Source organism: Anser cygnoides, chromosome 15 (assembly GCF_040182565.1).
Source record: "Anser cygnoides isolate HZ-2024a breed goose chromosome 15, Taihu_goose_T2T_genome, whole genome shotgun sequence".
Lineage (NCBI taxonomy): Eukaryota > Metazoa > Chordata > Aves > Anseriformes > Anatidae > Anser > Anser cygnoides.
This window is the reverse complement of record NC_089887.1, coordinates 9,390,526-9,411,708: the sequence shown is the minus strand read 5'-3', so window position 1 is coordinate 9,411,708 and position 21,183 is coordinate 9,390,526. Positions and strand designations below refer to the sequence as shown.

Here is a 21,183-nt window from a genome sequence, read left to right as displayed (position 1 = left end):
CTTACAGCATTGCTCTGGTAAAATGCCATGATGAGCTCGGGACTGGCTCGCTGTTGTTAGCACTGCGTGGTTTGTTGTGTCTTCATAGCGCGATTAGGGCTTGGTGCTCCAAAAGCCCAGGTCAGGCCCTGGTAGTATCACGACTGGAGGGAAGGATCTGTTAGCAGGTAGCGCTGCGGCTGTGATGGCGCTTCCCCAAGCCTTTAATCCGATTCCCTATTAAACACTTACACTAGCCAGGCTGCTACTGCCTGACCTCCTGTGCCAAGTGGCTGCAAGTAATTAACGACTATTTATTAGAAAAAGTCTCAAATCTGCTCATTTTCCAGGCTGTAGGCAGAGATGCCCTGCCCCCTACCCCCCAGATATAAAATACAATATTTTTCTATTTTGTTTCTTTTGAAGTTGATTTTCTCATCCCTGGACACCTAAGGAAAGCAAACAGCATTGCTCCTTGCCTGGCGCTCTTGTATGGAGCTGCAACGGGAACCTGGAGCATGCGAGTGCTGGGATTTGCTCCCCTCGCCGGGGCTTCAGCCATGTCTGATGTGACGAGCAGAAAGAGAGCTCAGGTTTTAGGTTGTAGGACAAGCTTCTGTGTGGGGCAGTTCAGAAAGTAAGAGCTGTAAAGCTCTGTGGGACCTCTGGGAACACAAGTTTAAAAATTGGATAAGCCTGAACACGTTTATCATGCTTTCAGAGTACAGGAATTTTCTGGAAGTCCATTTCATAATGAGCCATCATTTTGGGGGATAACTGATACAGAGAAAGGTTAAGATCTGTTTCGCTTTTTGGGCAGGTTCCCATAGCCCAGGACTTTGTTTCTGTACTTGCTGCGGGATCCATGGGTTTTTGCACATGTTCTATGCATCAGAATTTGACCCAGATATATTTTATGTGGAACTATGAGCTTTGTCTTTATATAGCCAAATATTCAAGGAAAAAAATATTTCACTAGAGTTTAAACGTGTTTGACACGGTTATGTAAAAATCCAGTCTTAGACTTTACCCCTCTGGTGTGTATTCATTGCTTCAGGCTAAGGTAAGCCTGCTAATTGTAGCAGCAGGGAATTTGTGTTGAACAGGTAAAGCAGTTCTTTTTTGTCCATTTTAGTACCATCGCTGATCTGTCAGAACGAACAACTATCTCGGGCTCTCAAAAAGTTATCATTAGGATATTTCTTTTTGTAGTTGAAGCCCTTTATGGGATTTTCACTTTTTAGTTGAGGATGTAAACTTGGAGGTGAATTAGGGCTTGCTCATGAATGACTGTAGCTGAGGAGGGAAGTAAGTCTTGCACGTTGAACAGTTCTTGGAGGGCTGTGTGTTTGGACAGCCTGGCCATCTCAACCCATAGAGACTTCGGTTGCTCTTCGAGTGTCACCGAGTTTGTAATGAGTGCTGTGGTCGCTTTCAGTTTGTGGAGTGTGGGACTTGGGTAAGTGGAAGGGAAGCCTTCGAATTTCGTGCTGTCCTGGATTTAATTGGACGTCTGGGTTCTGTTTCCAGTTGAGTTAAGAGACCTAAGCAGACTTGGATCTGAACCCCGGCACCAAAACAAACTTTGTTTGGTGGTTTAAGCCACCTGCAGTCAGGGAGCAAGGAGGTGTATTCATTTTGCTTAGCAGCAAACTTTTACGTTGTAATTTTACTATCATCTTGGGTACTTACTTCTTCCTCCTGCCTGAGCAATTCTCTCTTATTTCTGGGGCTTTTCTCAGTGGTTGCAGAGGTGGCTCAAGGCTCAGTGTGAAGGTGCTGGGAGTTAGAGCACTGACCTCGGTAGCTTGGCATGGGCTGTGTTGATCGCATAGTTGCTTAGGAAGCAGATTAATGTAATTGGAAATGAAGTACTGCAGGTCTCTATTAGCTGCTTGGTGAACAGTAGCTCCTTTATGGAAGGATGTTTCTACATTGAATGAACCTGTGCGTTTTAATTTTCCTTGCCTGCTGCCTTTGAGCTGTTACCGTCCTGACTTAGTTGCCTAGTGTGGCTGCTTCCTGTTTGCTACCAGGGCCGCCTCTGCAGCCTTGGTGTGTCCCCAACTGTTTGCACCTGTTGCTATGGCTAGGCTGGGGGAGATGCTGCAGTGGTTTGAAAAATCTCCTTAGTAAGGTGGTGGTTAGGTTTTTTTCTGCATTTACTGGGGTAAAATGTACTCAGGGCTTGACACTGCTGCTCTTACATGAGCGGAGACTTGCATGCCTGTGTACCTGAATTTCAGTGTGGTCAAATATTTGGGAGTCTTGGTGCCAACTAAGACAAGCAAGAGTTGTCCATTTAGGTGATTGGCTGGGATTTTCCAGACCAGCTATCACTTGGCAATATTCTGCTTTGCAGTATCCAATTTAAATGAGCCTAGGACTTGGCAAGTCAACACTTGATCAAGTCTGGGCTCTTCTAATAGCCAGTTACTTCTGTAAATATTCGCTTTGCTGTTCAGCGTTGGTTCAGACCTCGGTCGTTACCCTCTGTAAGCATGATGTGTGAGGGGTGGTTGTACAGGACTCATTTTGGGACACCTTTACCAACTGAATTTCAGCTTTTTCAGCATACTCATGTTTGCTGTAGGTTGAAGACAGAGGTCTGTAAGAGCTCGAGTAATACAGTGCACTGAGAATAAGCTGTGGTTCTGCTAGGAGCTGGAGTGCAGACTGATGTAAAATGATGAAAGAATAGTCATATGAATGTGATCATGTTAGGGTTTTTATGTAGTTTTTGTATGTTCATTTAAGTTGTTGGACTCAAATGCATTTTAAAACAAAGGTTTTTCTGTTGTCCTAAAGTGTTCTGTAACACTAAAAAAAAATGTGTTTGGTAAAAACTCTTCTTTATGTGAGTTTTATAAACACCGGTTCTGTAAAAGCCTAAAACCAATCTGATGTGACTGAATGTGTTAGGCAGTAACTGAAAATCCAAATAATATACCAAATTTTTTCAGTTTTCCATTCCTTACCTGCTGTGTCCTGAACGGAGGCTGACCGCTACAACAGAGGGATGGCTGGAGTCCCTGCCTGTTCCTCCTGGCTGCAGTGGAATTCTTTAACGGTTGTTTTCTGTTCTTAGTATTTTTAGGAGTGCTGAAACTTGTAATTCAGGATTCTCGAAGGCCTTTAGTATTCTGCTGGCCTTGCTATGTCTCCTTCTAAATCATGATACACGAGTGATTTCACCTCATGCTGAATTAGGGAAGATGCCTGTGCAAGGAGGAGTGCACTCTGAGCAGTGCTTGGTGCACGGAAGTATTATTTTGATGGAAGGTATGTTAAATCTGTCTGTGTTGCATTATGCTTTACCTCTAATGCTCTCAGGCAGCTTTCAAGTCGTACTTCAGTAACTGTTTGCTGGTGGACTACTTCGAAGGCAGCGGATAGGGTTTCTGAAGAGGTTTAAAATGCCTGCTTTGTCTTGCAGTTAACCTGTGTTAGAGTTTAATTTCAATGTATTGATCCCTGCTTAAGGAGATACCCAAATGACTCCTACGTGGTGGGCAAGGTTAGGGTAAACCACAACTGTTTATGTTGAAGGACGGTGCTGTAGCTGATCAGCTTGTACAGTGTGCCAGCGTGGGTGAGAAGCTCAACAAACCCTCAGGTTGCAGAAGAAAGGAGCGTGTCCCAGGGTGGGCTGCAAATGGCCTGGGCAGAACGATGCTTGCGTGGCACGCCCGTGGAGGAGGAGAACCTGAGGTGTTTTTTTTTCAGTTCGCAAATAAAAATGACTGCTGACAAAACAATTGCCAGCCCTCGTCCTACGCAGGTAGGTTGTGTGAGCACCTTCCCTGCTGCAGCAGCAGAAATTGGAGACGAGACGATGATGGCTGCTGCTGAAGGTCCAGGCAGTGACTGCACACACTGGCCGTGGCAGCTGTTTCTGCTGCAGAGCCGTTGGTGGGAGGGAACCCGCTTCATCTGTAAGCAGGATATTTTTTCTGTGAGCTGCACAAATCTGTGGCCTAAAACCCGTGCTCAGCCTGGAGGTAAGCAGTGGAAAGTACCATTTCCTACAGCCAGCATTTGCTTGCTGTTAGTGAAAGCTTATGTGCCTTCGCTCTTGTGCTTTTATTTTTAGGAATTTAATGCTGATTTTTATCAAGTCCTTTTGTTTGCACATATCAACATAAATATCAGTATCTTCTGAACATGTCTCTTACATTGCAAGCCTAATATTAATTGTAGGATTGCCAATCTCCTTAAGTAGTCCTTTTGTGTATGTATGAAGGGAAGAAAAACAAAAACCTTTAGCCATTATAGCTGCTGAATTGTGGGCACTAAGTCCTTGAGAAGAAGCTTTTCTATTATCCCTAATGCTCTAAAGCTAGCTGAATAAACGAAATGAACACAGATGTTTCCTCACTGGTGATACAGTTCATAAGCCCCCTGCTAAAGGCATGAGTCAGCTGCGGGTCTGACTGCTCTGTGCATGCAGAAAGCTGTTGACCAAACAGTGCAGGCGTTACTCAAGAAACCTTCCTGCTAGGCTGAACAGGCTTGCTGAAGAATACTTTGTGTTCCCAATTTATTAACCATTTAATGAATTACCAGGGTATGTTTAAATTAACACAAAGGCTGCTTTCTTGCCAGGCATAAAAATGGTGAGGGTGCTGCGATGCGATGCTGTGGTTGTGCCCAAGTGGTGGAGGGATGGTCTGGGCCAGGCTGGTGGGCATCTGCCTGTCATCTTGTGGAGCTGCTGCCTTGGCTGGTGGTGAGTGAAAACAGAATCCGGATGGGGGCTAGCTGGGGCCCTGAGCAGGTAGTTTAGTTCTGGCTATGGCAATTAAAGCAGTTTTGTAAAAATGCTTCTCCATGCATCCAGACAAAAGAGCAGGAGCTATGAGTTCATTACACGTTGTATTTAGTGACAAAGCTACTAACATGGTCAGTCTGCCTCCCCGTCTGCTCTGTTCACCTATTTTGTTTTCCTTGTTTGAGTGATTTGCTGCAGGATTGAGATCTTTAGGTTTACAGAGTCAAGTTTGACAGTGCAGGTGGGAAGAGGGGAATGGAAGCAACACCCATTTGGGGGGGGGGGGATCTGAGACATAGTGATGGGCGTGTGCTGGGAGGAAAGGGTGCTTCCAAGATAGCCAGATCCTAACCAGCTTCCACAGCTAACCTTGGGATGAGGGAATGGTTTGTCTGCTACAGCAGGTGCTTATCCAGGCTTTAAGGCACGCTTGAGAAATCTGACCACTTACACCATTCCTGTCAGCACAGGATTTGATACTGTGCTTTTAAAAAGAATAAAAAAGATGACACTTTTTTTGCATGTGCGTGCAAGGACTTATGTTTTAGTAATTATTTTAGACTATATATTTTAGACTGAGATATTTTCAGGGATTTTAGAGGTATAAGTTGCTGTCAGAAGACAACTTCAGTCACCTAGCTCATGAATCGTTGGAAGTGAAGTGTGTGGGATGCTCCTGTCACAGAGCTGCTGACTTCTGTTACTGCTCTCTTAACTCCTTACTCCTCTGGGTAACTCCTGTTGCTCTCATCCCCAGCTCCCTTTTGGCAGAAACTTCCTCCCTGATTCCCACGTCAGGCTGAGCTTGCTGGTGTCTCCGTTTGTGCTAGCCCAAGGCAGTGACACATGGAAACACTCAGCTGCGTGTTCACATGCTGCGCTGTGGCACGGCTGCTCCCCGGGGCCCACATGTGAGCAGTTGTACGGGGCTGCTGAGCACGCTGCCGGGGTGGTACCAGAAGGGCTGGAGGCTTGGCCACCCCGATCCCACCCGAGGCGCGTGCTGACAGCCCGCTGCTTGCACTGGGCTGAGCTTTCTGGTCAGATTGCCTCAGCCGTGGAAACTTGTTCTCATTCCCATAGCTGTGATCCCTCGCTTACTGGCACCTTCTGGCTTTCCAAATATGAGATTTTTCTGCTCTCCCTTTAATCCTTTAACCTTAGTGATGCGCATCTCTGCTTCTGCTCCTCCCTTCTGTTTCTGAGCAGGGCACGTTCCTCGTGCTGAGGGTTTGAGCGGCACAGTCTGGTTCCCTTTGCAGAGACAGACCAACTTTGATCAGCCGAAAAAGCAAATGGTTGTAGAAATATGCGTTGTGCACTTCGCACACTCTGAGTGTCTTTGTGGCTGGTGCCTGGTGTATTGCCTCTGGCAGCGTGTTTCTGGTGCGCAGCTTCCAGTTGTGCAGCGAGAGACCTTGGCAAATGCTTCACCTTTGGTCAACACACAGCCCTCTTAGATGCTGCACGATGTAAATACGGGCTTGTCAACAAGGGAAAGCAATGGCAAAATAAGTGAAGGGGTGAATTTGAGACCTGGTGTATTTGATATTGAGTCCTCACGTGGGCACTTTGATCCCACGTGCAAGGTGATGTCCTGTGGCTTCGCCTGACCCGCTCCCGGAGCTGGCTCGGTTTAGCTCACAGACATGCTTGGAATCAACCACGTGGGCAGCAGGGGAGGATTAGTTCTGGGCCAGTCCCTGACTCCGATGTGTACGACTCGTTTCAAAATAGTAATATTTTGATCGTTTATTCTTCATGTAAATAAAGAACGCTGAGGAGGAGTTAGGTGTTTCTCATTCACCAAAAGCTGCTATTTTAAGTCATGTTCTTCAGGAGCCCTTTCAAAATTAGTACTTACAGTAAGTTGTTATCCATGAGATTTTGTTTGTTTTCACACCAGATCTAAGGAAAATGTCATTTTTCTAACTCTGCATGATGTGTCACTAGCTTTTTGCTTTGGGTGGCAGCTGGAGGGGGTCAGAGATGACAGGAACCAACACAAACTCGTACTGGGAGACACTTCGTGGCGTATGTTGCGCTAACACAGGGTTACTTTGCGTGCTACTCTGCAGTGCCGCCTTTGCTGGCTTTGGCTGACTGGTGATGTCTGACTCCTCGTTTGCGTCCCGTTTTGCGCTGGTGGCAGTTTTGTGCCACGGCTGACTTTTATCTCTGCAGACAGTTGGTGTGGAGCCTGTGCAGAACTTACTCAGAGGCCCTCAGCAAACCAAGGGACAGAATAAAAGCAGAGCAAATAGTGCAGAGTAACTTGTCACGGCTTTCTGCTCCAAGGTGGATTTTTATCCTAAAGTAGAAAGTACATTGGGAAGCCTGCTTGAAGCCACTGTAAGCAGAAGTGGAAATGTGAATAATGGAGGGGGCAAATCTCTTTTGATCAGTTGGAAAATTTATATTTGACAATAGCGGTGGCTGGAGGAAAATGTATTGAAGTGGCTACGTCCAAAGTCTTGGGGTCTTAAATAATGTGCTTTAGGAAATAGCTGCTGAGTTTATATTCTTTTACTAGATCAGAAAGCCAGATTGGAAGGGATGATCATGCTTCTGAGGCTGTAAAACGTGCAAGTGAACTCTCTGAAGTAGCAGGATAAAATACACACTTACTTTTGTTTTCTCATTTCCTTGGAAATTACTTCTTTGCTATGTGTATGTTCTTTATGATACCAGCTGCTTTATGAGAAGTATCTTTCTGTGCTGCTTTTCAATACTAGCACCAGGAAAAGGCTGATAGTTATTTATATGGATGTTAAAGGAGCCCGTGGAAACAGGGTATAGCACGTTTGTTATGTTTTGTAAGTAGAGTGGGGAAAAAAGCGCACAAATTCCTGCTTTGTATAGGTATGTATCTTCTCAAAGAGCATTGTGGTTTGTGTCCTGCAAGTGTGGTATAGCACAGTGCTGTATAATGGGGAAGTAGCAAACTGAAATAGTCGTTACAGGGGGTATACACTATTAACTGTAAAATAATTAAACATGGAAGCAGCTTCTTGGGAAGGTGGTGAATTTTCCATTGTTGAAGCCTCTTGAATGAAGGCTCTCGGGTGCACAGCAGTTCTTCTGGCACAGGTACTGCAGGGGGTGCAGGTACTGCAGGATGCTCTCCTCTGGCCTCTGCCAGGCGGGTCTTTGGCCCTGCCAGCTGTGTAGCTGTGAGCCTGGGGGTGGGAGGAGACCGAGGCCCGCAGTCAGGACAACAGGAGAGATTCTGTCCTTGGCTGCATTGGCGTAGGATTCATCAACATCACCATGCAGGAGCTTTACCTGGTGTTAATGGTTTGATTAGCTAGGCTCAAGGACATGGTACTACTTGGTATTTCTGCTTTCCTAGTGTCACTTAGAGTCAAATTACTCAAGGACAGCGAAACCTTTAATGTTAAGTAGTGTGCTGTGTGAATTCTTTACTCTCTGAAACTGGTGGCAGAACTCCCACTTACTTCAGAGGGGTTACGTTTTTACCTTCGGGCTCAAAACAGTTGCTCCAATTTTTATGTTCTGAGTTAGGAACAGCTGGCACAGCTGTCAGACCCGAAATGCTCAGTAACGGGCAGTAGTGACTGGCTGCCTTCAGTCACCTGCAGCCTTCCACCACTTTGACATTTGTTTCTAAGCTTAGCTTGATGTTTCCTTTAACATTCCATATTGAAAATCAAGCTCAGTTTTGATTCACATTGCCGAAGCGGCATTACAAATTCTGCCCTTATTTAAAGCAGCGTGGCATGATGTGACATTTATATGATGGCATCCTGACATCCTGAGCTAATGTTTTGGGTTCTTCTGTCAGTGGGAAGCATTTGTGGTTTTTTCCCCTCCCTGCTTATGAAATGCGCTTGTCCCAGATATGCCATTAAGTAAATAGATGTAGAATAAATGGTTTTCCCTGTGCCACGCTTACAGAGAAACCAGCCAGGCTCAAATGTACATCCATACATATGTACATGTATATGCGTGTGTGTATGTGTATACATATGCACATTCCCCACGGCCTGTTCAGGAGCCACGGGGAGGACAGGAATTGCAGCCTGGAAGCTGAAGGCCAAGGGGTTAAAGCTCCCGCCAGGGACTGTCCCTTGCTGCAGGGGTGCCGCAGGGCTTTTCGTGCCTGCTGAAGCAGCCTGAGACTCTCGGTGAGTACTGGGTGTTGTAGCGCAGGGGAAGGCAAGGACACTGCATCAGTCCAGGGCAAGTCTCGAGGGAAAAGAACTTGGATAACAAGGTGAGATTTGTATTCAGGCAAAGCTCAGGTGCTCGGAGGGCGCAGGCTGTGTGCTGTTACTCAGACTGGCTTCTTGATTCTTAATAAAATTGCTATTAGTCTTTTGCAGCCCATCCAAAAGCTCTTGTCACATTTGATTTCAGGTTAAAACTGTGCGAAGCCTTCAGTTACTTTGTGTTGCTTTTGTTTGTTTTTTAAATAACCATACTTAAATCCTCCTATTCTTCCAGATGAGACACACTCTTCTGCTTTTTTTCCCATTTAGTGATTTTTTTTTTTCTGGTGACTGTAACACAAGTTGCCAACTGTTTTTTTTGTTTCATATTCGCAACGTGACAAAGTACATCCTTGGCACAAGTGCTATATAGCTGGATCAGAAAAGCACAATGAGAGAGATTTGGAAAGCAGACTGTCTTTATCTAAAAGAAATGGTGGTGACCTCTTTAACAGCATAGAAGTGTGATATTTTCTTTGTAGTCTCCTCCACTCTTGGGGTTGTCAATGGGATCTTACCCATCTCTTGCCAGTTTCTGTATTTTTTTCTCCCCTGTGTTTATGTACGTGTCATCGTAAGTTTGGAAGATGAACAGCTGAGTTTCTGCAAAAAGAAAATAGCCTTGCTAATCTGCTAATCTTCTTGAAGTTATCAGCAAAATAGATGATCAAGAGGCGAGGAGTTCGAGTGCAGGGTAGCGATGAGCAGCTCCAGTGGGGCCGCTGACAGGAGACCCCAAGAGAAGGTCCGCTGTCGGGCGGTGAGAAGCAGAGTCCTGCTGTGAGTAGGCGCTGCCTGACAGATTCTAAGGAAAGATGAGAAATTTGTGATTTTTTTCCCACTATTGCACAACGTATTTTGAGGGTTTTCTGAGGTCCAAAACCATGGAGTAAATTCAGTGGCCTTACCAAGAGAGGGGCTGCACATGCCTTGGTCCTCGAAATAACCGCTCTGTTTTTGAGTACGTGAGCCTGCTCCAGGTGAATTGTCCGTGAAGGTCTGGTCCTGGCTGTCCTCGAGTGCTGCCAGGTGCTGCATGAAGCAGCAGCCTCATGGCCTGGTTGTGCAGGTGGGATGTGCAGCACCAACTAGGCTTCTGAGGACGTGGTCCCTCTGTTGTAGCCAGCCTGGTACTTTTATTTATGATGTTCCTAAAAAATCAGTAGATGTTCTGACACAGGGATTCAAAACAAGCAAGAGCCTCCCCTAACCTCTGCTTTGAAGCGAAGTGGAGCTGTTCCTTTCTTCCTCAAGAGCTGTTCTTGTAATGAAGGCCAGCAGTTCTGTGCATCGCTGAGATCACTTAGATCTGTATTTTAAAAAGCCTTCATAAAAGAAAGAACTGGTCTTCCTTTCTTGGCTTACTTGCTTATTTCCCCGCTTTTATTACAGGAAGCTGAAAGATTTCAGGAGGCAATTTCCCCTCTGTGTTTGAGCTGCTTCTCAGTACCAGGCAGGGCATGTCATCCTGGAGGAGAGCTCAGGTGTACTCTTTAAGGAGCGCTAGGAACATGCTACAGTCCTGGATACGTGGTGTTTGGTAGAAGCTGAGAAGCTCAGTTGTGGTAACAGCTGATCAGAAGTACCACCTCGGATGTAGGGGTGAGATGCCAGTTAAAACCACACAGGAACTGGTGCACACCGGCAAGGTTCACTGTTTGTGTGTTTACCTTTCTGGTTGCCTCTTGGTGTCTTTCTTGCTTGAAAAAAGCAAGTGCAAATATGATAGCAAGTCATAAGATACCAGGCTGGCCCTCAGAGCCTTATCTTAGAAAGTAAGATGTGCTTGCAGTTGGCTGAGTGCATCATCGTAAGCCCAAATTAGGTCCTGTAGTAAACTTGGAGGAATACAAGGTGACACAGCCACTGAGGTGCAGTTCTTGTTAGTTTATCTTTGTTGTCTGGCAGTTTTTCAGAAACTACCAGTGGACACATTATATATTCACTGCTTTAATAGTTCTTGCTGCCAGCTTACAGCTGGTAGCGTGTTTTATGGGTTTCTAAATCATTTAAAATGTTGCATCTCAGAGTAAGACTGTGTGCTGAATCGATTAGTACTTGCGATAAGTAGAACAGATACGCCAAAGATGGAGGAATTAATACTGTGTGAAGACCCTAGTTTTATAATTTCAAATTAATTCATAGCCTGAATTATCTTTTAATTTATAAGGTATCAATAATATTTACCTTAAGTTTTGGTGCTCTAGCAGTAGTTTCAAATTCAAGTTAGGAGCTGCCGTTCAGGCCCTCGAGTGAAGTGTTCCAGCACTGCTGCAGTGCCTTTACCCTGGTGCAGTTCCCCACAGAGTGATCTTCCTGCTGTTTCCTTGCAGAGAAGCAAACCGTGCACTTAATCCTTGTGAGGAAGACTATGTGTAGATGACTTTAGCCCTGCACAGTGCAAGTAGTTTTTCTCCGTGTCTTATCCCGTATGTATCGAGTTCAGAGCATGCTAGTTTTGTTGGTGGGAGAGGGAGGAAGAACCAGACTGTGCTGGGAAACCTCCTGACTCTGCAGGGGAGTGCAGGACACTGGGGGACAGGAGTCCTAAGTTTTACTCATCTTGACCTTTTTTGTGGTCTCGGCTGGCCTCTGTGCCTCTGCTGCCTTCTGCAGTCAGTCTTTTGTCTCTGTGGATCTTGTTAGTTTTCTCTGAAGCAGGAATGCTGCTTCTCTGTTCAGCACAGGGAGGCCCCACTCGCAGCGGAGGCAGTCAGGGGCTGTTGTGTTGCATGTAATGATGGGTCCGTGTTTATATAAACCAAAATAAACAAACCAAAACACAAGTGTGGATGTGCCTTGGGTTCGAAGGCAGGTTTGTGCATAAGTTTCTGTTCAATTTCAGGAAACTCAGGTGTGTTGCAGAAGAACTGCTAAGCTGGAGCTTTCCGCAAATATAAAGCGTTTTCTTTAGCTTTTTTCCCTGTGTTTAAATTGTCAAAGTAACGTGTCTCCCAAGCTCCTGCTTTTCTAGTTTAACATACATAATTGGTCCAAGGACGTTTATGAAGCTATAATCAGAGGCAAACTGCTTTCTCTTTGTTGAAACTTTTTTTTGCAACTTTCTGCAAGACTTTCTGAAAACCTCACTGTTGTCTCCTGAAGTTGTGCTTTGTGTATTTTACCGTTGCAGACTTCTATCAGATTCTCTTCAGAGCTCTATCACATCGTATTTTATAGAACAATTCTACAACGCACTGTTTCTTAGCTTTACTGGGAATTTTGATTCCCCTAGGCCTTCCTGTCTGCAAGCAGGCTGATGTACAGACATCACTGGTACGTGGTGCTGTACACTGCTGTCGGAAGCACGCAGGTGTGTTACAAAGCACGCAGCATTGCGCTGTGTAGCGATGGTAGTTACATCGGCCCTTGGGCTTCAGTGATGGTAAAAGAGTAAAAATGGAGTTGTCTCATAAGGCTGTTACACTGCGAGAAAATAAAGGAACTTCAATGTGATATTTTCATGCTAAGATGTTCTTCCTTTGGCTTTCTGATTATTCATTAGCTTGTCAAACTCTTCCTCTACTGTTTATCATTTTGTTTTAAGTATCTTGTAAGTTTTGATTTGCCTGAAGTTGTCTTAGTTCGGAAGAGGGAAAGTTTAGGAGCTCTGCATCAGTTGCTACAACACCAATCTCTAAGAAAAGCTGTGGTTTTGAACGGTAATTCCAAGAAAAATTGGTTGGAAGCATTGTTTTTCTGTTCAGTGTAGCTACATAAAATTCTCAGATCGGGATCTCACAAACAATTAATGCCTTCAGACAAAGCCCCACGCAGATGCTCTGTCGAACTCTTTCAAAGTTACAAAAAGAATTAGTGCTGTCTCTGGAGTGAACCTGCAGGAGTTCGGAAAGTCACCCTGTTAATGTGATTGATTTTACATCAAGGATAAATCTTTCCTTCAACACCCAAGTGCAAAGGGTCACACGCTTGCATGGAATAACTAAGTGTGTGCGTGACTTCAGAACCTTCAGGAGAGAAAGGAAGGAGCGTTTCCAAACAAAAATGCCTGGTTTGTTTCTCCGGATGACGAGAGGCCTGGCAAGGACTCTGTCAAGGAAAAACTTCTGGTAGGCTTTATGTCAGGACTTTATCAGATGCGTGTCTCAGGATGGAGACGTGCAACATTGCCTTCTTTAGGGGCTACCACTGCAGTGGGTTGACCAGCACAGGCAAAAAGCTGGCTGAGCAAGACTTCGAATGCGGCACCTCAGTCACCTTGTAAAATCAGTGATAAATACTGGCTCGTTCAGAGCATCCCCGAAAGCCCCCGGCACTGCGCAGTCTGCCGCATTATAACCTGGTTGTGGGGGCATGTGGGCCCCTCGTGGTGCCATCACCCACTGGCATCCCCCTGCACCACCCTGATGAGGGCAGGTGCCTTACAAAAAAATGCTTTTGTCTGCCAAAGTGTTCTAGGATGGGGGAAAAAGTAAACCGACTTCGCTTTTGGTAAGCGCACGCTTAGCCTCTGCCATCTGTATCTTTGCATTCATGGAGCATCTTGGAAGTTTTGCCTGACTCGTCCAAGGTAACCAGGTCATGTGTCGCTCCTGCTCCTCTGCACAGGTACTTGGATGCTGTGAGCAGTTTCTGCATTAGAGTGATCAGTTGTTATGGGCTGTCACTGTGCCAGCATTGATTTCTTAGTTACAACAGGCTTGTGTGTAAAGTGATGGCCCAGAGCCCCAAATTCGGATGCCCTACTCCCACTCCTGACTGCGTTGGTTGGAAATACCTGCGAGATGGCTTACCTGGACGGGAGCCCTCCGTGCTGCTGCTTGGGTCATAGGGTGAGCGCTTACATGTGAGTGAAGGACAGAACAGGAGCCTTGTCAGCTGCACGGGAGCCTGTGCTGGATTGCTGTGGTTTCACCTGCCTGGGGAGCGAAGGGTGATGTTCTCGTGCAGTTGTGATTCACGCGTGGCTGAAAGCCGTGCGTGAAGGGGTTGGGAATGTTGCACAGATTCCCTTGAAGGGAACATCCGAGTTCCGTCACCCTGAAAAGTCCGAGTTTGGAGGATCCTTCCAGCACATGCCATGCTCTGGCCACGGTCGTGTTTCCTGCTGCGGGTTCCTGCACCAGCCTCGCAGCTCTGCTGGTTCCTGTTTTCTCTCTACCTTGCCTGGCGGCTGCAAATCATTACAGGCACGCTTGTCAGTGCTTCCCTGGGGGGAGCCTGGACTGGCACTGGGCTCAGGCTTAGGGGCATTGAGGTGTGCTGGGTTGGGCAGGTTGCTGTCGCTTTGGGAAGGCTGGCCTCCAAAAGCCCTGTGTCCCTTCCTCGAGGCATAGTGTTTTTGAGGGGAAGTTTCCTAACTGTCGTTGGCAAATAGAGTGGATTTTTGAAACTAGCTGTTCTTGCATAAAGTAACTGCCTGTATATTTTCAGAGGCGATGAAGTTAACCATCCCTGCTCTGTCTCAACCAGCATCTCTCGGAAGGAGTTTTGCAGGTAGGGCAGGCGCTTGGTGCACAAAGTCTGAAATGCAGCAGGTGACACCAGAAAGCTCTGCTTCGCTGTGAGCAGCACACCTGGCGTACGTCAATGGGTGAAAACTCAGCGTAGGATTCAAATGACAGGACCAGAAGAGCACTGCTTCACTGTCACCTGCCAGGTCTGCTTTCATCTTTTATTTTATCCCGTTGGTTACGACATAGCCCCATTACTGTGCCTAGTGATAGCCATAATAATGGGTGCATTGGTTCGATACAGGCGGACTCGTCATGTCCTAAAAATAATAAGGCATAGAAAACATTTAAGAAAGTTTGTCTAGAAACTCCATGTAGAGTTAAATGTAAGATTTTTCAACTCCTGGTCCTTACTCAGAATTCAGGCAAACGCCAGAGCCTCAGACTTGCTCTGTGCTGGACGAACAGGTTTCTCTCCAGCTCTGCAAACAGGGGTTGAGCAGATCCATGGTTCAGCCCTAACAGGACCATCTGGCATTTTGTTTTATTGTTTTGTTGTGTGGAAAGGTGTAAGACAATGTCTGTGTTTTTACCAAATGGAAAGAATTTCAGCAGGAAATGTCTCCACTCCAAACATGCTCAGGTTTTCTTTACTGCAATCAATACAGTTATTCATGGATTTCTGCTCCCAGCTCACTTGTGGCTATATTTAACATATGTCATTGTACTAGGCTACAGTGCTTTAAGAGCGCTTTTTATTGTTGTACAGATGTGTGCTGCAATGAGAGCAGCGTTGTATACAGCCACGGCGTGCTGCATAAATCTGTCTGCTGCTTCTGTGAACGTGAGGGGCTGCTGCGTGGCGCTGGGTTTTGCTGATGGTTGATGTCTGTTTTAAATTCCCGTCGTGGCTGAAGCCTGCTCAGCACATCATCCTCGGTGTGCGCTCGGCAGCACTGCAGCTTTGCATAAATAATTGCTCAGATCATCTGCGTGGTTTGTACGGCGCTGAAAATCATTTGCATTAGCTGATGATGAGGCCTAGTGTACGTATCCGCTCGTTGTGATGGCATGTCCTCTGTTGACACAACAGAGCTTGTTTCAGTTCTCAGCCTTCTGGAAGGAGATGGGTTGATGGTTGCATAGGCACCATTGGGAGCATCTCTACTGTGTTTATTGACAAGGATGAACCAACAGCATATATGGAAAGCTAATTGTATATTCTTTTTCTCTCTGTAGAAAAGTGGGTAGTTTTTGGTTGAAATATGATGCTAAGCTTGGCAGTCATGGGATTTAAAGCAAAGACTGCTCTGAAGCTGAGCATTGGGATTTGGGGGGTACGTGCGTAGAACCCAATTATTATTACGGGGTTTGACTAGCCATGGTTGTCAGAAATTTCAGTGAAGAATTCAGATCTCTGGCACCATCCAGAGGGCACTCAGCACTTTTTTGGTAGGTCCCAGCTAAAATTCTGTTGTATCACATCAACTCAGAAATGCTGTAATGCCTGGGATCTAGGATCAACACCTAACGTTCTTGCTTTAGGTTTTGGCTAAGTGTCTCTAAGCATTGTAGCATCCTATAGCACGTGCTTGGGTCTGAACATGGGCAGCCACAGCTGCGTTGTGGTGGCCTGCTCAGAGGGCACACTTTGTGAAGTGTCATTGAAGCTGCAGCCATGTCTGGGGTTTTCCAAGCACAGTTACCTCTGGAGTGTAGCAGTTACAGGGCGATGGGGCTGACAGGCACCAGACAAGCAGCAGTGACGCAGTGTAGTTTGTTTCTGCTGTGCTGCTTCGATAGCACGTGGCTCACTGAGGTGGAGGGCACAGGTGGCTGACAGCCAGTTAATAAAGGGAAACTTCCACCCAGCTGCAGGTGGGCATTAAGTCAATTTTTTGATGCTAACGTAGCAGATAGGCCATAATAGGCCAATGTGGCGTTGTTTTGATATTGGCTTCAGGTGTTGTTCCTGTAGGGTAGAGCTAGATCACACGACTTCAAGACAGAAGCTACGTGCAGACTTCTGAGACTACCACAAAAGAAGGATTTATCGTTTCAGTTGCTCTGTTTCATTCTGCAGCTTGCAACTTGAGGGGAAGAAACAGGGTTGCAAGCTTTTTTGAAGTGCTGTCCCACCTGCTCCTGTGGTAAGGCCTTGACCCTGGGGAGGAAGGGGCTCAGGTGAGCGATGTGCCGCCTCTGTCCCGCCACGGTCGCGTTGCTCTGTGCTTTTGAAGTGTCTCTGGTTTTTCTCTATCAAATTGGTTTAGATTGGATTAGGTTAGAGTAAGCTGTTTCATATTAATGCTGGAAATCTGGTAAAATAACAGATCTTGATTTGATCATTTGCTCTGTCAGGAGCGTGCGGCTCTGCCACAGTAACATCAGCAGTAGCAACAGCAAACACTTTGGAGACTGTGAGAGCAATAACCCTTTTCTTTGCTTCATTGCATCAAAGCGTGCAATAAGTGCTGTGGGCTCCTGCTTTCCTTTGACCCCCGTACACGTGTGGTGCCTTGTGAACATGCACGAGCGTGTCCCCGCGTCTGATGGGGAAGCTGCTGCAGCAAGGTACCGCGAGGTGTGGGGCTGGGGGGAGGAATCGAGACCTCTCTGCTTCCTGAGCCTGCTCTCGCTTGTCTGCGGCCGTGCTCGGCTTTTGTCGGAGGAGACGCACATCTCTCCATCTCAGCTGATGTTGCCTTCAGCCGTGGTGGGAGGGTTCAGCGGCTTTAAAAAAACGACTTCTCAATTATTCCCCAGGGGAAGGACAGCTGTGCTAGAGCTGGTGGCTGCCTGCTAACGTGGCGATGCAGGGGTGTGGCTGCGGGTTAGCCAGGATGCTGTCAAAGCCTGATTCAGTGTGCGTGCACGCCCCGTTCGTCTTCACCGAAACCCAGCTGCCTTTCATGTGCTGCCTGGCCGAGCCGTGGGTCCCTGCCTTGCTCCGATCTGCCCAGCGGCTCGGGCGGCAAGCTCCTGACATGGGAGTGCTGCATACAGCTGCAAGGGGAGCAGGCTCCTCCTGTAGGAACAGCTCCGTTCCTCACTTCTCCATCACCTAAATGCTAATGCTTTAATCCCACCCCCCCCCCCTTTTTTTTTTTAAAATAAACAGCCCAGGACTGAAAGTGGAAGTATGACTGAATGGCTGAGGTCATGGGTTAGTGCAAGAGGATCTCATTTTATTCAAATCACAACTGGCCGCGGTTTGCATAGTGAGCACAAATAGAGCTCTGCAGACAGTGGTGTTACCTCCCGGACACAAAAGGGTACATGAGGCAGAAATATTGATGAGCACCCTGCAAAAATCCAGAACAAGCCCTTTCCTGCGAAGTGCTCTGTGTGGGGTGCCTTCACTTATTAATTAAATTGCTTATCCTTGCCTGGCTACGCAGTAGTAAATGACAAGCAGTGGTTACAGTCTTGTGAGCTACAGGATCAAAATTACTCTTGGCCACAGAGTTGGTTCTGTGGTGTAATGGGCAGCACTCTGGACTTTGAATCCAGTGATCTGAGTTCAAGTCTCAGCAGAACCTGTGGGGATGTTTCTCTTTGCCCAGGAAAGTGGTTCAGTCACCATCCATGGAGGTCTTTAAAAGACGTTTAGATTTAGAGCTTAGTGATTATGGTTTAGTGGAGGACTTGTTAGTGTTAGGTCAGAGGTTGGACTAGATGATCTTGGAGGTCTCTTCCAACCTAGATGATTCTGTGATTCTGGGAGCAGTGTATGAAAGGTTTTTGGGAACATCGCTACGACCGTGAGCTGACTTTGTGGGTAGGAATGCCACGACAAATGGGACAGGCAGCTTCAAGCTGCTGGGTGCCGTTGGGAGGAGGTGAACATGCAGTGGTAATTGATAGCTTGTGGGTAATCAGCATACCCTGCTATTTCTGTACGGGGCACACTAAAAAGCTTTTGTGCTGCATATTGAGCTGCAGAAGGGCTGTGCTTCTTTCCACCTGCAGACCCTTTACCAGTTCTTACTTTCAGAAAACTCCGTGCTGGCCTGTTTTGAACTTCAGCTCTTTCCGATATTCACACCCAGCAGCTAAAAAAAAAAAACTTGCAGTTTATGTAGCATGACAAATATCATTGTTTGCTCCTGTGCATCTGATTAAATGTTCTAACCACCAGACCGAGGAGGATGGGATGACTCAGGTCTGCTGCTGGCGTTGGGTTTGCCCTCGGTCCCTGTGGGAGTTGAGCTGTGGGTGATACAAAGAGCTGCTCGGCGCTGCCGTGAACTTTTGTTCCAAGATGGCCCTTTTTCTAGGCTCATCTGCAGCCGTATGTTGGAAGTACGTTTTAACTTCCTGGCTGTCTGGAAGAATGTAACATCCAACATCAGGACGTGCAGCTGGGTTCCTGTGCACAGAGGAGGAAGCAGCACAGTGATGCGTTGCCCACTTCAACTTTTTTCCTCGTTGCTTGCAGAAGTGGTGTCCGGTCAGTACGGTGTTATCTAGGTGGGGGAGCTTTGTTCGGTTTGCAGCACGAGCAAAGACGTATGGTTGGTATACCTAGGAATTAAAGGGTGCTGCTACTGAACTTTCTGCAAAGAGAGTGCTTATTGCAGGAGGTCTTGAAACTCATAGCTAAATATTTGCATTTATCAATTTTGTTCTTTGCTTGGTATATAGGCAGGGCATTTTGTGATGGAACCATATTATTTGCTGGCAGTGGAAAGGAGCAGTTTTGTAAGTGACTAGCAGAGTAAATAAGCTAAACCAAAAAGCCACATCAAGTGTATTTGCTGCAATCAGTCTTATCTGGATGAAATCATAGCACTGGCTGAGGCTGTCAAAATTTTAGGAGTGTCATACGTTGACTATGCATTTATTTCATATTGTGAACTTGGGCAGATCTGGCTGTTTGTGTCTTGAGACAATTAAAAAGTATTTAGAAAGCACCATGGAGCATCTTACAGTTACAGTAGAGCTGTCCATGGCCTCCTAAAAATTGAAAAGCAGACACCTAAGTTGTTTTATGAAACAGCCAGAGGATGAGAGTTTTGGCTAGTGTTTTGGAAGAAATACAGAGCAAATAGTGTGTAGATGTGGTGAGAACATGTGCTGGCTCTTAAGCTGCTGTCTCAGGTGTAGCTCCTCTGTCTCTACTACACTGTGAGCAGCTGGAGGCAGGGTCTCCATATACCTCCTGACTTCCAAAGTTGGTCCTGGCCTGCTTTGCAATTGGCTGTTACTGCATGGGTTTCACTAAAGTCAATTTTTTGTCCAAGAAAAAGAGCGAGGCCACATAGGTTTCATAACTACTTCATTTAAATCCTTATAATCATTATTCATGTAATTCAGCCGACGCACCTTTTTAATACTCCTGAGTGCTAACGTGTCACAGGGCTCTCCCAGCCTGACAAGGAGCCCTCTCTGTCTCCTGCCTCCTGGAGAAGCTGCGGAGCCCGTCTGCAGCGCGTGGCAGTGTGCTTAATGGGCTCTTTCACCTAAGTGTAAAACTTGGCTGCCAGGTAGGTTTGGAAAGACACACTGCCCTGCTGTTGCACAAAGAAAATTGTTGCTCCTCGGGGAAATAACAAAGTTCAAGTTGTGGTGCCAAACGTTATAGGATGCCGGCACAGAGCGCATTTGCATTTGGAGACCTCTGCCTTGCTGCTAACAAGGACGGATTGTGCAGGAGGAAATCACTTGTTGCCTTCCCTTCAAGACCTGTGCAGTAACGAGTAGTGTTGCTGTTAGAGCTTATTCATTGCCTGAATATTTTTTTTCTTAAGACACCATCAGCTGGCATATTCTGTCTTAAACTGGAAGGAGTCTGTCTGTAATAGATTGCTGTAAAATGATAGAATAATCTCCCTGTTCAGTGACAGTCTGATTTTATGGCCAAAATGTACATAGAAAAAGAAAGAGGATGCTAATTTCTCCTGTATTCCAAGCCATAAAAAAGTGGATTTTTGGAGAAGTTAAAAGCTGAAAGGCAAAGCTGCCGAGTAGTTAAAGGCAATTAAAAAGTGTTAATCATTTTACAAAATACCCTTTTTGGCTCCTGACCAAAGGATTAACTCATGGTTTATTGCATATAGAGCTTTCTGTTTAAAAATTGGATTTTTATTTTCTTCATCGGAAATCAAGCTTAAGTTTTTCTTATCTGCCTTAGAGTTTTTGGAAGATGCAAAGGGCACTGTCCTGGTGAGCTCAAAGAAGGGTTTCTGCTGCTGTTGTAACAAAGGATAGGAATTAAAAGCCAGTCGGTGGGAAGTTTTGTGAGAGTCTTGGTTAGGAAAGCATCAAGATCTGCCAGGTAGAACAGGTGGGAAGGCCTCAAATACTCGGTGACTACAGAGTGATTCTCTGAGATGAAGATCGCCATACCCTGGGTGCGGATGGAGCCAAGGATGGGAACTTCTCCCCAGGCGCCTTGCTGCTGTTAGGCAGTGCTGCTGCACGGCGGTGTTCGAGTGCTCAGCAAGAATAATGCTTCCTTTCTTCTGTAGTGCCTGTCTCTCCCGCTCTTGCTGAAGCACATCTCAGTGAAATACTCATCAATTACAGCTTTCAAAACGTACTTAATGGTATTTTTTTCCTCATCAGTAATGTTTTCTTGTCCTGGCCAGTTATGTGCAGATTGGTGCTGTAAAGGGTGAGTGAAACTTTCCAAGTTCTCTAATAACTTCTATTATCAGCTCAGATGGGAGCCAGTGATCAAATTAGTGTCAGGTGTTACTTGCTAGAATTGTACCCAGGATTAATGGAGATCATTAATTCAGCAGATCTTAGATCTGCACTGTCTGCTTTAGAAAAAGCATAG

The 21,183-nt window shown here is 46.1% G+C and overlaps 1 protein-coding gene and 1 non-coding gene across 2 annotated transcripts in view; both read left to right on the top strand.

The window, feature by feature from the left end:
- The window catches only part of XYLT1 (xylosyltransferase 1), a 192,437-nt gene that overhangs the window by 9,073 nt on the left and 162,181 nt on the right, over positions 1–21,183 (top strand). The gene's annotated exons all lie outside the window — the stretch shown is intronic.
- Positions 17,867–17,938, top strand: TRNAQ-UUG (transfer RNA glutamine (anticodon UUG)). Its single transcript has one exon. It is a non-coding gene; the product is annotated as a tRNA-Gln (tRNA).